General features: G+C 38.1%; 1 protein-coding gene across 8 annotated transcripts in view; it reads left to right on the top strand.

Moving 5' to 3' along the window:
- Nucleotides 1-15,171, top strand: part of GBF1 (golgi brefeldin A resistant guanine nucleotide exchange factor 1) — a 128,829-nt gene that overhangs the window by 59,971 nt on the left and 53,687 nt on the right. The gene's annotated exons all lie outside the window — the stretch shown is intronic.

The raw sequence follows: 15,171 nt of genomic DNA, 5'->3' as shown, positions 1-15,171 counted from the left end.
AAGTTCTTACATGGTGAACAGTGCAAGGGCAGTCATATCACAGAAACTTTAGGTTTTGCTAAAGATCCATATCTTAATCAGAATCTCTTAAGTGAGCTATTAAAGTCTAAATCTCTGTGAACTTGGTCAAGTAACTGTCTTTCTTGTGCTTCATTTTTTTTTACCTATAAAATGATGGAGCCTATCCTGTGATCCCTAGTTTCCTTCTAATTTCCAACTCTGGTGTTAAGACTTTCTTTTCTCTATAAATTGGCATTCCTGGTTCTAGATGCCTGAGAGAGTATTAGCTTTAAACTTGGTCTCTGAAGTGAAATAGTATTAAGAAACACCATTCCACTTTTAATTCTGCATAATATCTCTCTCTTATCTATAGAAGTCAAAGTCCTTTTAACTATGTTTCTCTACTGAAGAGTCATTTCAATAAATTTTTATTGAATATCTTCTGTAGCCAGATACTTTTGGGTGCTTTGTGGCATACAGAGATAATCACATTTAATGAGCATCAAGTACTGTTCTGGGCAGATAAAGACTAGAAGAAGAGCATTCCTGCCAAAAGGATGGAGGTAGGATAATCCAGGGTTTGGGGAAGAGCAAGGAAAACAGTGGGAGAGAAGGGCAGTAGGTAGATTGGATTCATGGTATGGAGAGCCTCAACTGTCAACTGGGGAAGGCCACTATGTATAGTGAAAAGAGACCACACACACACACACACACACACACACACACACACACACACACACACGCACACACACACAATGGGAAATGGGCTGGATGAGTGCTTATTTCCTTACAGTTCTAAAATTCTGTTCTCCTTAATTCACTTAGGAGTGGGAAATCATTGAAGGTTTCTGAGCATGGGAGTTTTCATCACTAGAATTACTGCTTTTTCACTACTTGGATGCTACTGTTCATTAATACTGCTTCTTCTACCCTTGTGTGATTACTCTGGAGGGACTGTCAGTTCATATAGTTCTGATGTGGTCAAGGATTTGGCCATCATTAATTATCCTTATTAGGTTATATTGTCAGGTACATGGGAACTGCCAGGTGTTTGTTCTTGAGTCAGATCTGAAGCTAGTCTTGCTTCCTTGTGTTAATCAGTCTCTGACTTGAGGGCTGGACCCTGTGTCCAGAGTGTGGGCAGCAGGTAAGTGCTGACATTTTGATGGCCACATCGTATTTCAGGGATCTATGAGAAGGCCTGTAATGACCATGGAAAACCCGCCAAGAACCTCCTTGCCCTGGGCAAATGGAAGAAGTTACTAAGTTTAGCTGACACTAAGCTGTAAATTATTTGAAAGGTGGAAAAGGATTCTATTCAGAGGCTATCTAGAATTTCCATTTACTCATCAGCCTGTGTGGTGTAGGGCCTAGGGGCTTTCATCCCAGGAAAAATATTGCTTTCTCTCTTCCTCTTTCCCCTCACTTTGTCCCTGTTATGTTGGGAAGATGATTTGCAACTCTTATTGGGACTTGGCACTTTAGGGCTTTCTGTTATTCTTAGATGCAAAGGACTTAAGGATGATAGAATCAGGGATTGGAACTGCTGGTTAAAAGTCAGAATATGAACTTAGTTGGAGTTGAGTTTTATCTAAGCATGATAGAGACATGCGTGAAATATAATAAACTGATTTTTGAGAAGAATATTTCTAGCCATAGTCACAAATCACCAAACTTGATAAATAACATCTAAGAACTTGCATCAGTAAGAAAAAGGCTGATTGTCCAACAGAAAAATGGGCAAAAGACTTGAGTAGACAGACACCTCACCGAAGAGGATATCTGATAGTAAATGTAAGACAAGGTGCTCAACTTCATTAGTCAGTAGAAAAATTCAAAGCCACAGTGGAATACTACTACATGTAGAGCAGAATGACTGAAATGAGCTGATACACCCATACACTGTGAGCCAGCAATTCCATATTATAGGGATATGCTCAATTGGAATTCATACATATATTCACCAAAAGATGTGTATAAGAATGTTTATAGAAGCGCTGTCCAAAGAAGGTAAAAAAGGGAAAAACTATGCAAATGTCCACCAAAAATAAAATGGATATGTAAAGCGTGGTATATTTTCACACTGGAATACTATACAGCAAGGAGAATAATGAACTACAACATTTTATAACACAGATGAGTTTCTCCAATGTAATATTGAGCAAAAGAAGCCAAACACAGAGTCTGTACTACTTGATACCATTTATATATTAAATGCTTTGCATTGATTATATAAAGCAAGTAAGTAGTAGTATTAGAAGTCAAAATAATGGTTACCTTGGGAGGGGTTGTAACTTAAGAAGTGATGATATGGACTTCTGGGTCCTGATAATGTTCTGTGTCTTGATCTGGGTTGCTGATTACTTAGGTGGTTAAGTTTGTGAAAAATCATTGAGCTGTAAACTTAATTATGGTTTGTACTTAAACTTTCCCAGAAAGGAGAGGGCTTAAACTTGCAGATGAAGAGTAATCAGCCAGGCTCACTTACTAGCTAAATAACTTATTGTTACAAATTAGCTTTAGAGCAGGATTCAAACTTTTGTCTCAGAAAAGTTATTAATTACCATTTGTATTGGATCTTTAGAGTCACTCTTAAATAATTGAAATAATGAATGTTAAACCTTTGCATACAAGGGTATATATGTTTTGCTCATCATTGCTAATAAGATGGACTTTGGGGAAATGAGTGTAAGGTTACCTAAATGAAATGGCAAGAGGAGGTGTACTATTTCCCTTGATAATACTGGTGTTTCCCTTGTCAGAGTCAGGCTTCAGATATTGTAAATGTGAAGCTTGCTCTTTCTCTTCAGGTAGCTCAGTTTGTGGCTTTTCTTAGCTTTGCCTCACTCTCCTCATTTGTAAGTAAGATATTGCTTGCCAACCTTCCATGGCTGATAAGCAGCTCTTGTGCACTGTTTGTTCAGATTAAGCTGCTTTTTTTTTTGGAGGCAGAGGAGAACTTTTCATCTTTCTAGTTATGATTTTTATGTGTTCTTGTTTGTGGATCTAGAACTTGATTAATTATTAGTTGTGGAATGAAAGGCCAGATATAAATGTTCTCTTGAATTTTTCTCCCTATTCCAGATCTGCTGTCATAAAGCTTTAACCAGCAGCTAATTTAGTGATGCTGAGTTAATCTTAGAAATTGCCTTCAATTGTAGTTTAATTTATTCTGTTTCTGGATCACAGAAAAAAATCGTATTTTATGATTCTTAGTTTATGTTTATATAATTAAGGAAAATATGACCTACCTGTATTTTATATCTAGGCCTCATCTTTCTGTTGGGCTTAAATTGCTATATTGAATACTGTGGAACTAGAAGGAGACCATGTGGATAGTTATGGGATTTAGGTGGATTTGTAGTTGGTAGAAGTGGTGAGTTGAAAAAGTGGAGACATACACATGTTTCTCATTCAAGTGTAGTCCATTCTTACCATTTGATGTCAGAGTAAAAAGTGTCAGTAGCTCAAAGAGGCAAAAGCATCTCGACAGAATGAGAAAATTTGTTTCTCATGTTCTATTGACCAAGAGGAGGTTATATTTTCAAACTTGCTTCCTGAAATTAAGTTGAAATCATCTGTCTGCTCTGCTTATTTTTTTTTATTAAGATATTATTGATATACACTCTTATGAAGGTTTCACATGAAGAAACAATGTGTTTACTACCTTTACCCATATTTGCCCTTATTCTTAATCCTGATTTTGATTTTTCACATCTTTCCTTTTAAATGTAATATGTCATGTTGGCATTGAATATTTTAGAATCTGTTATGCTTGTATTGGCTGAGATTCCTATTAATCTATGTTATATTTCTGGTCTCTGTTAAGTCGCTCCTACTACTGGCATCCCCTAAAATAGAAGCATGCATGTTTGTATGCTTATATCCTGTTGAGGACAAGCACTGGGGTTCTTCCTGGGACTCTCAGAAAACGTTGCAGCAGCATTAAGCTAGGAGAGATTTGGGGTTTGCAGGTAACTATGGGGGGCGGGGTTGGCCAGTTTGTGGCCTCTATACCCAAAACTGTTACCAGCCCCAAGCCACAGGGATTGAGGAAGGGGCTGATTTTCTATTTATTAGAGGTGACATGAGCAGTGGGGCAGTGGCAAAGAAGCCATGTTTCTCTTGCTAAATATACATCCCTGACAGTTGGATAATAGGTTCCAGGAAGTTCAGTGGAAAATTAAAACAAAGCAACATTTATAGCTGATTGAACTTGAAAAGCCATTTTGGTGTTGAATGGCAAATATGTAGACTTCAGCATTCCTGGAGCCTGATGCATCCTGCTGGATGGCCCTGTTCCTGTGTACATGATGGCCTGGGCAATCAGCAGTGTGCAGGGTGCTCTCCTTTAGAAAGTGCTTTGAGGAAAGAGAGTTCACTGCTGCTTACAGAAAGAAGTCCCCTTCTCATAGACTTATGTAACACAGGTTCCTTATGTCTGGGGAGCATCTTCCCTCTGATGGTTTGAGAATTTAGTTGTTTAGGAGGACAGGAATGTCTGGCATTAAGTACTACAAATACTTGCAGTCATTCTTTCTTGGGGCGGAAACTCTAAGCAGATTGCTGTCATGCATACACATGGTCTTAACACAGTAACAGTTCTCATTAATGTTTTTACCTGTCCTGAGGCCACTGGCTTGAACCTTAAGTTGGGCTGACTCAACTATGAAGAAAGGGCTTTGAACTTTATATGTAGGATGGTTAATTTTTTAGGACCAGGGGAGAGGCTGCACGGGGTGGGAAGGTGAAGAAATGGTACAGGGAATGTGGGTGAAGAGAGAGAATTGAGCTTTTTGCAACTATCAAGAAAAGTTGCTGCACGTGCCCATCTTTTCCTCCAGGATGGTCTTCTGCTGCTATTCCTGTGTATCTGTCTAGTGGAGAACAGGGCGTGGATGTCTGATGGGAGCTTATGAACTTTGGTTTGGTAAGGGTGGTAAGAAAGCCCTATCAATCCTTTGAGAACTTTATGCTAACCAGCCTGGCTGTCAGGAAGACATGAATTGTGGTTATGGCCTAATTTTCTTCTGTTCCTACTCAAGTGGACTGCCTTTGTTGGCTCTAGAAGCAACCACTCCTGTACCCTATGAATTTTCCCAAAGTTGAACTACTTCAGTGGAACTGAGAGTTTACATTTTCCCTGTCAACGAAGGAGTTTTCTTCTCTTCCATCTTAACTAGAAAGTTGAGATCCATCCTTAACAACCCTCAGCTCTTTGTTTATTTAAAAAAGAACTTGAGTGGGCCCCACTTTTAGACATCCCTCCTATACATATGGTGGAGTGTTTATAAATTTAGAAAATGTTCAGTCTCTCCCTGCCCCTACACTGCTGTGGGGTTGAGGCATAATGCACTTAATGGGTCTCTTGCCTTCTCAGCTGCAGCAACAACAGGTCTATGCTTAGGTTGCTAGCAACAATTTATAAACTTCAGATAACCTGGGACTAGGCCCTCCATTCACTTATATTTTGATGCTATTGAAATACAGATTTTATTGAAGTTAGCTTTCAGTAACCTTTGTTGGTAGGGGCCTACCTATTCTAGTGGGCAGTCTCATCCATTACAAAGATGTCTTGGTGACTGATCCACTATTGTGCTTGCAGTTTAAAGAGTCTTTAGTGAGTAAGTCCATTTTTTGGTGTTTCCAAACTATGAAACTGTGATGCTCCAAGGTAGAAACAGCTGTTTTAATTTCCCTAACAGAATCAACTCTACTCCAGGTGATTTTTTTCAAATGCCTATAGAGAGTCGTTGAGGAATAAACAAGTTTCAAGTGAATTGAGTTTAATTGTGGCCTATTGCTTTCTCTGCATCTCACATGGGCATCATTAGTTTGCTTTCTAAGCCAATCAAAGCAAAGATGTTCCTTGTCCTGTGGATATCTGAGGTGTGACTAGGCTCATCCTAATGGTTAAATTAGGGCCATCGTGCAAGGAAATGCTGGTTCCTTTGGCATCTTGTGAATATAGTTCTTCCTAGCAAGTGCTCACTTTGGCAGAACCAAGAAAGTAGTTCCGAATGTGCTCTCCAGAGACCTCTGCAAGAGTAGCATACTGTGGGTGCTAACAGATAGAAATTGTGCCACTGGGCAAAGGAAGGATTTCATGACTAGAAAGCAGGATCCTTTTATTGTGGAGGCTGGATTATTTTCCCAACTTCCAGGAAGAGATACTACAACATGAAGCTTCGTGTTCTTCTGAGTGCACACAAATCCAAACTGTACTTAGTACTCTTCTTTTCCTGAAATAAGAAAGTGATTTATGAGGTGTGGGCCCTTATGTGAAAGAAAACAAAACCGGCTGCTGTGTAGGCCTGTAAAATTCTTGTGCCATCTCGGTGGTGTGGGTTACAGGAAGAGAAGATGGAGAGGGCTGGCTGGCCCTACCTTGCTGGTGCTCAGCTGCCCCAAATACTTGTGATATTGTGGGTTATTTATGAGCTCGTCTGGGCTGGGATTCTCTACCCCACACCCTGGTAGGTGAAGATTTGCAGGCAGAATGTAGAAGCCCTCATTAATCTTCCTGGTCTTGTTGAGGATTTCTTGCCCGCTGGAGAGCTCCTGTTGGAGAACAGACTGGCCTTTCCCACTGAACTCCAACAGCTCAGATTAATATTAATCCCTTTAATGCTGCAGTTCATGATATAGTCATTAGGTGCCTTGGAACTAATCCTGTCCACCTAACTAGTGTGATTTATTAAATACACATGGAGATAGAGTCTGAATACAGCCAGGCAGAATCAGCAGCAAATAAATACCTCTGTGTATCTGTATTAATGCTGGTTGATTGGGACACAATTGCAGGCCTGGCTGAAGAGAAACAAAAGTGAAAGGAGGCTGAGCTCTCTAATCAACAGCATTTGCCCACCCCTAGCCTTTAATTTAAATGGCAGAAACTATAAAAACTTGTAAGGTACAGGTGCAAAGTAAGGAGGAAGAAATCCCTTAAACATATCAATTATTTGAATAATTTCCTGCTATACTTTTTCTTTCTTTGAGTTTTAAGAGTAACTATTCAAACAGAACTTGCTGTGACTTCACTTGTTTAGATTCTTTGAGTTCTTTAATCAGTAGACACTAGGCAGTGGACCAGGCACACTCGTCTATCTCCTCTCCTGGCTTTGGGGCTTAAATTTTTCTTTTTGAAAGGGGCAAGGAGGTAAAGCAGCCAAGCTGGCCAGGTAACAGTTCTCTTCTTTGATATCCTTGCCCTAGCTTACAGAAGCATAATTTCTTTTGTAAATAATTGAGGTTTGTCATTTTCCTTCCTCAAACCTCCTTTTCTTCCCCCTCTTTGCTCTTTTAGCAGAGATGGCATTAATATGAGAAACATCTACCTACTGCTTCGTTTAATCAGGCAAGTCTGACATTTGTGAAACCTCTCATTAACATTTTCCCCAAAGAGCACAAAATGGCCTCTCCTTCATCTCCCCCCCACCAGTACAACCACCTCAAATTTTAGGCTGCTTTCCATCACCATTGGCAGGCTGTTTTCCAAGATGTTACTTCTCTAGACTCTCACTCTTGGCCAGCGACTACTGGTCACATATGGGGGGACCTTCTGTTCAGGTGCTGCCCTATCCCTTGTAAATACTACTTTTTACTAATTTTTTCCTGGAAATGAAAAGAAATCTTTGATAGGAAAACAGGGGTGTGGATTTCTTTTAGATTTCTCTCTGATACTTTTCAATGAAATCAGAAGCATTGGTTGAGCATACTATGTTTATGATAGGCCCTCAATTATACATGGTATTTAACACAAAGCAAAGAAGCCTTGTTCCTCTCTGCTTTCCATGAGTTTACAGACTACAATTAGTATTCCATATATTCCATAAACCAGAATATGTTAAAGTAAACAACAGCACTTTAGAAATACCAAGAAGAAAGAGATTAATTCTGGTAGCAGGAAATCAAGGATAGTTATCTTTGCTGAAATTGAGAAAGTGAGTAGTAAGAAAGCCAGGCCTAAACTCGGGAAGATCGTGGTTTTGTTACTGCCATCAAAACAGTGACCTTGTGTACCTTGAACCAATGGATAAGAACTAACCCAGAATAGGGATCTTGACACATCTTGGTGGCAGTAGTACTTGCCAGTTTTACTGCTAGGTGGGCAGCGGTAATCCTCTTCATTGCTTGTACTCAGTTTTCTTTGTCATTCTTTATCCACTTTATTTTAAAGTGGCATACCAATTCATATCCAAATGAGGCCAGTAGTCTCTTGACATTTACCTCTATGTTTAGCTCATCCTCTAAGCTCAAATCTCTATGTTTAGGCTCTACCTCTCTTGTTTTTGACTGAGTATAGTTTAGGTGAGGACGTGGCCTGCTTACATTTCTTGGTAATTTCAGTTGTCCTCTTCCCCTTCTCGTTCCTTCATATTCTTTCTAATCCCAGTACTAGTGACTATTCCACAAGCATTAGGAACAACAACCATGTAGGTCCTGTGTGAGCTACAGATTAAAACTGCCCCAGGTAACAAGTAGGAACACTTGGCATGCCTGACAATTAGAAATCATGGTCATTATTTCATACCTAGGTAGGCATTTCCAGTTTCTATCCTTTTAGATGGATAGACAGAAAAATTAATAAATTAAGACCCCAAAAATGTGAAGTTTGACCATGGTCATACAAGCTAGTGTAGTCTGTAGTCTGTAAACAAGGACTGTGGATTATTCATCTTTATATCTCCAAAGTCTAGCATAGGGCCAGGCCCAAGGGGGGTATAAAATATTATTTTTTGAAGGAGAGGATGAGGTATTTGATTCTAGAAAGGCCACTATTGCTTCAGTGATCTTGTGCCAAGTTTTTATGATTATTTTTAATTTTCTAAAAATGGAGAGAATATTACAGTAGAAAAATCATTTTTAGCTGTTCATGAATAACAAAATCAATATTCATATTAGGTTTTGGTAAGTGACAATTTTACTAAAACTTAGTGATCATATTCCATCAGACTGATTTAGGCTGCCTAATTCTCCCTTTTTTCCAACTAGCTTTTTAAAAATATTAAAAATAACATTCATAATTATCTAATAAGAATATTCCATGTAGAAAATTCTAGAAACTACAGAATAGTATAAAGAGATGGAAATAAAAGTCATACACAGTCCAATCACCTAGAAATAACTATTATTTTATCTTTTTTTATGCATATGCACACACAAATAGCACCCTTTAGCCAAATTGGGATCATATTCTATATATATTTGCCTCTCACTTTTTTCTTTTATCATATATTATGTATGTTTTCCCATATCATTACACATTCTTAAAAACAAGATCTAATGATATTCATTGTATGAATGTTTCAATTTAAAGTTTCCTGTCATTGGTTATTTAGATTATTTCCAGTTTTCAATATTATAAGCAATGTGGTATAAAAATCTTTGTACAGTATTTTTTGCCTATTACTCTGCTTTCTTTATAATAGGTTCTTTTTATTATTTTTATTTCTACTTAGGTAATACATGGTTTTAAAAAATCAAATAGTGCTGCAAGGCATATAATCAATGCTACTTTCCCTCCCTCCAACCTTTTAAGGTTCCCTCCCTAAACTCTTAGCTGTTTGCTTAGGTATTTACTTTTATATTTCTAAATAGTATTCTGGTACCATCTTTTTTAAAAAAGCAGGATTTTTACATTTGAAGCCATATCTGTTGACAATTACTCTAGGTGTAGCGATAACAGTTTTGCAGTACTTGGTTTTCCCATTTTCCTTCCTTCCATCTTCCCAATATATTTATCTCCAATTGGTTAAACTGATACTCATTCTTTACCTTACTAAAATCTTACATGTTATTCACTACCAAGTCAAGTATTTCTCTTTAAAAAAAATGTTTAGTTTTCTGTTACTATCACTATTTCTTCTTAAGTTCTACAGTAAGTTTTTAAAACTCTGAATACTATTTTCCCATACGATCAAACACAGAGCTCTTCTATTCCATTTTTATCTCTTCTTAGAGACCTTCTTCTCAGAGCCTCCTGTCCTCTTCTTCTATTCAGCATTGACTGCTGTTAAGGCGTCAAGCACAACTGTCATTATGGAAAACTTCACTTTTCTCTGGATTCCTTTTTGCTGAATCACATGTCCTTTTCTCTTTTGGTTTACAAAAAAAAAATCCTCCAAAGTTTCCTAAGAAAGGACACCTGGGATATAAATTTTTTAGATCTTGCATATCTGAAACTTTTTATTCTGTACGGCTACTCAGTTGAAGATTAGATAGGATGTAAAATTCTAGCTTGGGAATTATTTTCGTTTAGAATGTGGTGGCTTTGCTTCTTTTTCTTCTCATTTCCATTGTTGATCTTGAGTCGCCTGATTGCCATATTGATTGTAAGTGCTCTGTAATCTCTTTGTTCCCAGTGTTCTAAAAAACACCTGGACTTGGTGCGGGTCTCTTTTTATTCATTGTTCTAAGTTCTCAGTTGAGCTTCCTTTTGATCTAGAAAATCATGTCATTTGATGTTGGGAGATCTTACATTAGTTTTTCAGTGATTCCCCTTCCATTTTTTTCTGTTCTCTGATCTGGTCCTTCTGTTTTCTCACCCTCTGCCCGGTGCTTCCGTTTCAGAGCTTGTTTCTCGTTGGTGCTTCTCTCCAAAGGCACTTGGTATTCAGCCTTTTCAGCTCTGCTTTTATTTCCTTTTCTTTTGCAAAGAATATGTGGATGAATCCCATTCACTACTTTCTCTTCACCTCAGGTCACTTTATTCTACCTGTTACATGTTCCAGTTTTTTAACTTTTTAAAATTGAAGTATAGTTGAGATACAACATTATATATACAACAGTGATTCAGTAGTAATCTGCATTAAATGTTCACCCCAAGTAGTGTAGTTATTATCTGTCAACATAGAATGATGTCACATATATATATTATTATCTAATTCTAATTTTTTAAATTTTTTATTAAGGTATCATTGATATACACCCTTATGAAGGATTCGCATGAAAAACAATGTGGTTACTACATTCACCCATATTATCGAGTCCCCTCCCATACCCCATTGCAGTCACTGTCCTTCAGTTTAGTAAGATGCCACAGAGTCACTACTTGTCTTCTCTGTGCTACACTGTCTTCTCCATGATCCCCCCTACACCATGTGTTACAGAAAATATTTAACTCTTGAACACTCTTAGCACCTTGCACTTCTCATTCATAATACTTGTATGAGCCCCAGCCTAATGGCTCTCTTTTCCACTACACAGAAACTCCATGAGGGCAAGGTTGCATTGCTTTGCTCCACACTATATTTCTGTTATCTAGCCCAGTGACTGACACAGAGTTGGTGATCATAACTATTTGTTGAGTGAATTAATTAGTATCTTCCTTTAATTAAATAGAATTTATTTTGTCAAGTGAAGTAGGAATTTAACTTTTACCCCCTAATAATTAGCCATGTGTTACAGGGTCATATATTGAATATTTGCTTATCATATGTTATATATATATATATATATTCTTCTACCTATTCTTTGGCTAGTAGTATAACTTTATTCTTTATAGTTTTGTCATACATTTTAAAATGATACAGCAAACTTCCTGTCATTAGTTGTTTTTAAAAATATTCTGGCTATCCTATCTGGTATTCTTTCACATGAAGTATAGAGTCACTGACTCAAGTTCTTTTAAAAATTTCCGTGGGATATTGATTCAAAACATTAAATTAATATGGGGATAATTGACATCTTTTTAGTATATTTGACCTCCCTATCCAGGAACATGTTATAGCTTCTTCATTTATTCAAGACTTCTTTTGTGAGTGTAGTAAAATTTGTAGGTTGTTCTTTCCGCCCATTTATGTGCCGTTAAGTTTCTTAAGTTTATTCTTAGGTACTTTTATTTTCAATTGCTAATGAGAATGGGATTTCCCCCATTGTAAGTTTCTTTTATTTTAACTAAAACTAAGTAGATTTTCCTATATTCCTGCAATATAGTTTGTTAATGCCCAAGACAAAAGAACTGTTAGTTTCATTGTTAACACAAGCCAGCTGTTTCAGTTATTTATTGCTACATAACAAACCACTGTAAAACTTTGTGGCTTAAAACAACCACCATTTTATTTATTTATTTATTTTTGTATTAATATACAATTACATGAGCAACATTGTAGTTACTAGATTCCCCTCATTATCAAGTCCCCATTACAGTCACTGTCCATCAGTGTAGTAAGATGCTGTGGAGTCACTACTTGTCTTCTTTGTGTTGCACAGCCTTCCCCGTGCCCCCCCAACATTACACATGCTAATCGTAAGGCCCCCTTTCTTCCCCCCACCCTTATCCCTCCCTTCCCACCCATCCTCCCCAGTCCCTTTCCCTTTGGTAACTGTTGGTCCATTCTTGGGTTCTGGGTTTCTTCTGCTGTTTTGTTCCTTCAGATTTTTCTTTGTTTTTATACTCCACATATGAGTGAAATCATTTGGTACTTGTCTTTCTCCGCCTGGCTTATTTCACTGAGCATAATACCCTCTAGCTCCATCCATGTTGTTGCAAATGGTAGGATTTGTTTTCTTCTTATGGATGAATAATATTCCATTGTGTATGTGTACCACATCTTCTTCATCCATTCATCTACTAATGGACACTTCCATTTCTTGGCTATTGTAAACAGTGCTGCAATAAACATAGGGGTGCATCTGTCTTTTTCAAACTGGGCTGCTGTATTCTTAGGGTAAATTCCTAGAAGTGGAATTCCTGGATCAAATGGTATTTCTATTTTGAGCTTTTAGAGGAACCTCCATACTGCTTTCCACAATGGTTGAACTAATTTACATTCCCACCAGCAGTGTAGGAGGGTTCCCCTTTCTCCACAACCTTGCCAACATTTGTTGTTTGTCTTTTGGATGGTGGCTATCCTAACTGGTGTGAGGTGATATCTCATTGTGGTTTTAATTTGCATTTCTCTCATGATTAGTGATGTGGAGCATCTTTTCATTTGCCTGTTGGCCATCTGAATTTCTTCTTTGGAGAACTGTCTGTTCAGCTTCTCTGCCCATTTTTTAATTGGATTATTTGCTTTTTGTGTGTTGAGGTGCGTGAGCTCTGTGTATTTTGGATGTCAACCCCTTATTGGATATGTCATTTATGAACATATTCTCCCATACTGTAGGGATGCCTTTTTGTTCTACTGATGGTGTCCTTTGCTGTGCAGAAGCTTTTTAGTTTTATATAGTCCCACTTGTTCATTTTTGCTTTTGTTTCCCTTGCCCATGGAGATATGTTGATGAATGAGTTGTTTATGTTTATATTCAAGAGAGTTTTGCCTATGTTTTCTTTTAAGAGTTTTATGGTTTCATGATTTACATTCAGTTCTTTGATCCATTTCAAGTTTATTTTTGTGTATGGAGTTAAACAGTAATTCAGTCTCATTCTCTTACATGTAGCTGTCCAGTTTTGCCAGTACCAGCTGTTGAAGAGGCTATCATTTCCCCGTTGTATATCCATGGCTCCTTTATCGTAAATTAATTGACCATATATGCTTGGGTTAATATCTGGACTCTCTATTCTGTTCCACTGGTCTGTGGGTCTGTTCTTGTGCCAGTACCAAATTGTCTTGATTACTGAACCACCACTTTATTATATCTCACAATTCCATAGGTTGACTTGGGCTCAGCTGGGCAATTCTTCTAATGGTCTCACTCAGGGTCTTTCTTGCAATTGCAGTCATCTATGGCTGTACTTGGATTTCTGGTGCCATGTGGTTTCTTTGGACATGATGCATCAGTGTCCAGGGCTTCTCCTCATGACTTCTCTCTCCCACAGGGTAGCTCAGACTTTGTACATGGGAGCTCACATCCCTAAAATGAAAGAAATAGAAGCTTCAAAGCCTTTTTAATGCCCAGGTGTGGTAGTGCCAGATTGCCACTTCCTCTACATTGTATCTGTAAAAACAGTCACAGACCAGATTCAAAGGGAGCAGACATAAGTTCCACCTCTCGGTCGGATGTGGGGCATGTGAGGGGTGCCACTGTATTAATTGTCTTTGGAGACTAATCATCATCATAGTATTTGTTCATTTTGTTCTTATCTTCTTTTTCTTCCTTCTTTTATACTAAGTAACTACCCTACACTCTTAGGTTTTCACAAGCTTCTTTTATCCAGACAACTTGCAGTACCAAATAACTATATTCAGTGTAGTTATATTCAGTATATTAGAAGCAGGAATCTGGTTGAAGGGAGTAGCAGAAAGGGGAAAAAAAGTAATGTTTCTACTTTCCCACTTACTCTCCTGGGTGCAGAATAACTGTGATGGACAGAAATACAGAGTTCACTTGAGCATGAAATATCGACAAGGGGGAAGGTATAATCTGGCCTTGTTCTCCTGAATTCTGCCTACTCTCCAGGAAGGACAGCCTCCCTCTAGACTCCCCAGTGTAAGTCCAACCCCTTCCCTCTTTTTTTAAATTATTTTTTGTTAAAGTATCATTGATATACAACTCAGTGGTTCAACCTTTACCCATATTATCTAGTCCTCACCCCCTCCAGTGCGATCACTGTCCATCGACGTAGTAAGATGTTACAGAATCATTATCTGTATTCTCCGTGCTGTACTACCATCCCTGTGATCAACCTATATTGTGATTGCACATTATTGTGCCCCTGAATCCCCAGCCCTTCCCCCTTGGTAACCGCTAGTCCCTTCTCAGTGTCTATGAGTCTACTACTATTTTGTTCCATCCGTTTTGCCTTGTTTCATACTCCACAAATAAGTGAAATCATTTCAATACTTTCCCTCTTTATGGTTTAAATCATAGGAGTTTCTTCCTATGTTGGTCCAAATAGAAATGACAAAGTGTTATTCCTTTTTTTCATATAGTGCTTCTTCCTACCCTGGGTTTACTAACCACTGGCTAAAATATGCTTCAAGCAAAGATGTATAGTCTTTCTCCCTTCCTCCCTGTCAGTTTAGTCTGAAGGAAGGCAGCAGGTGATAGAATGCATAAAGGATAGGGCCTGGAGTGGGGAAGGAATCTTTTCTCACACACTATGGATGTTGCTCAACAAAACGGGTGTGAAATTTAGTCAGAACCACAGCATGTGTTTCAATTTTTTAGGGAATTTCCCCTTCCTAACTGTAGGTTTAACCCTTTCTTCTGCAAGTGCCAAGGACTACCCAAGATACATGAAATGAATTATTTGCAAGAAAATTCTAGGATTTCACAGGGCCCCTA

This window comes from Manis javanica, chromosome 7, assembly GCF_040802235.1.
Source record: "Manis javanica isolate MJ-LG chromosome 7, MJ_LKY, whole genome shotgun sequence".
NCBI lineage: Eukaryota > Metazoa > Chordata > Mammalia > Pholidota > Manidae > Manis > Manis javanica.
This window is presented reverse-complemented; position numbering and strand designations above follow the sequence as displayed.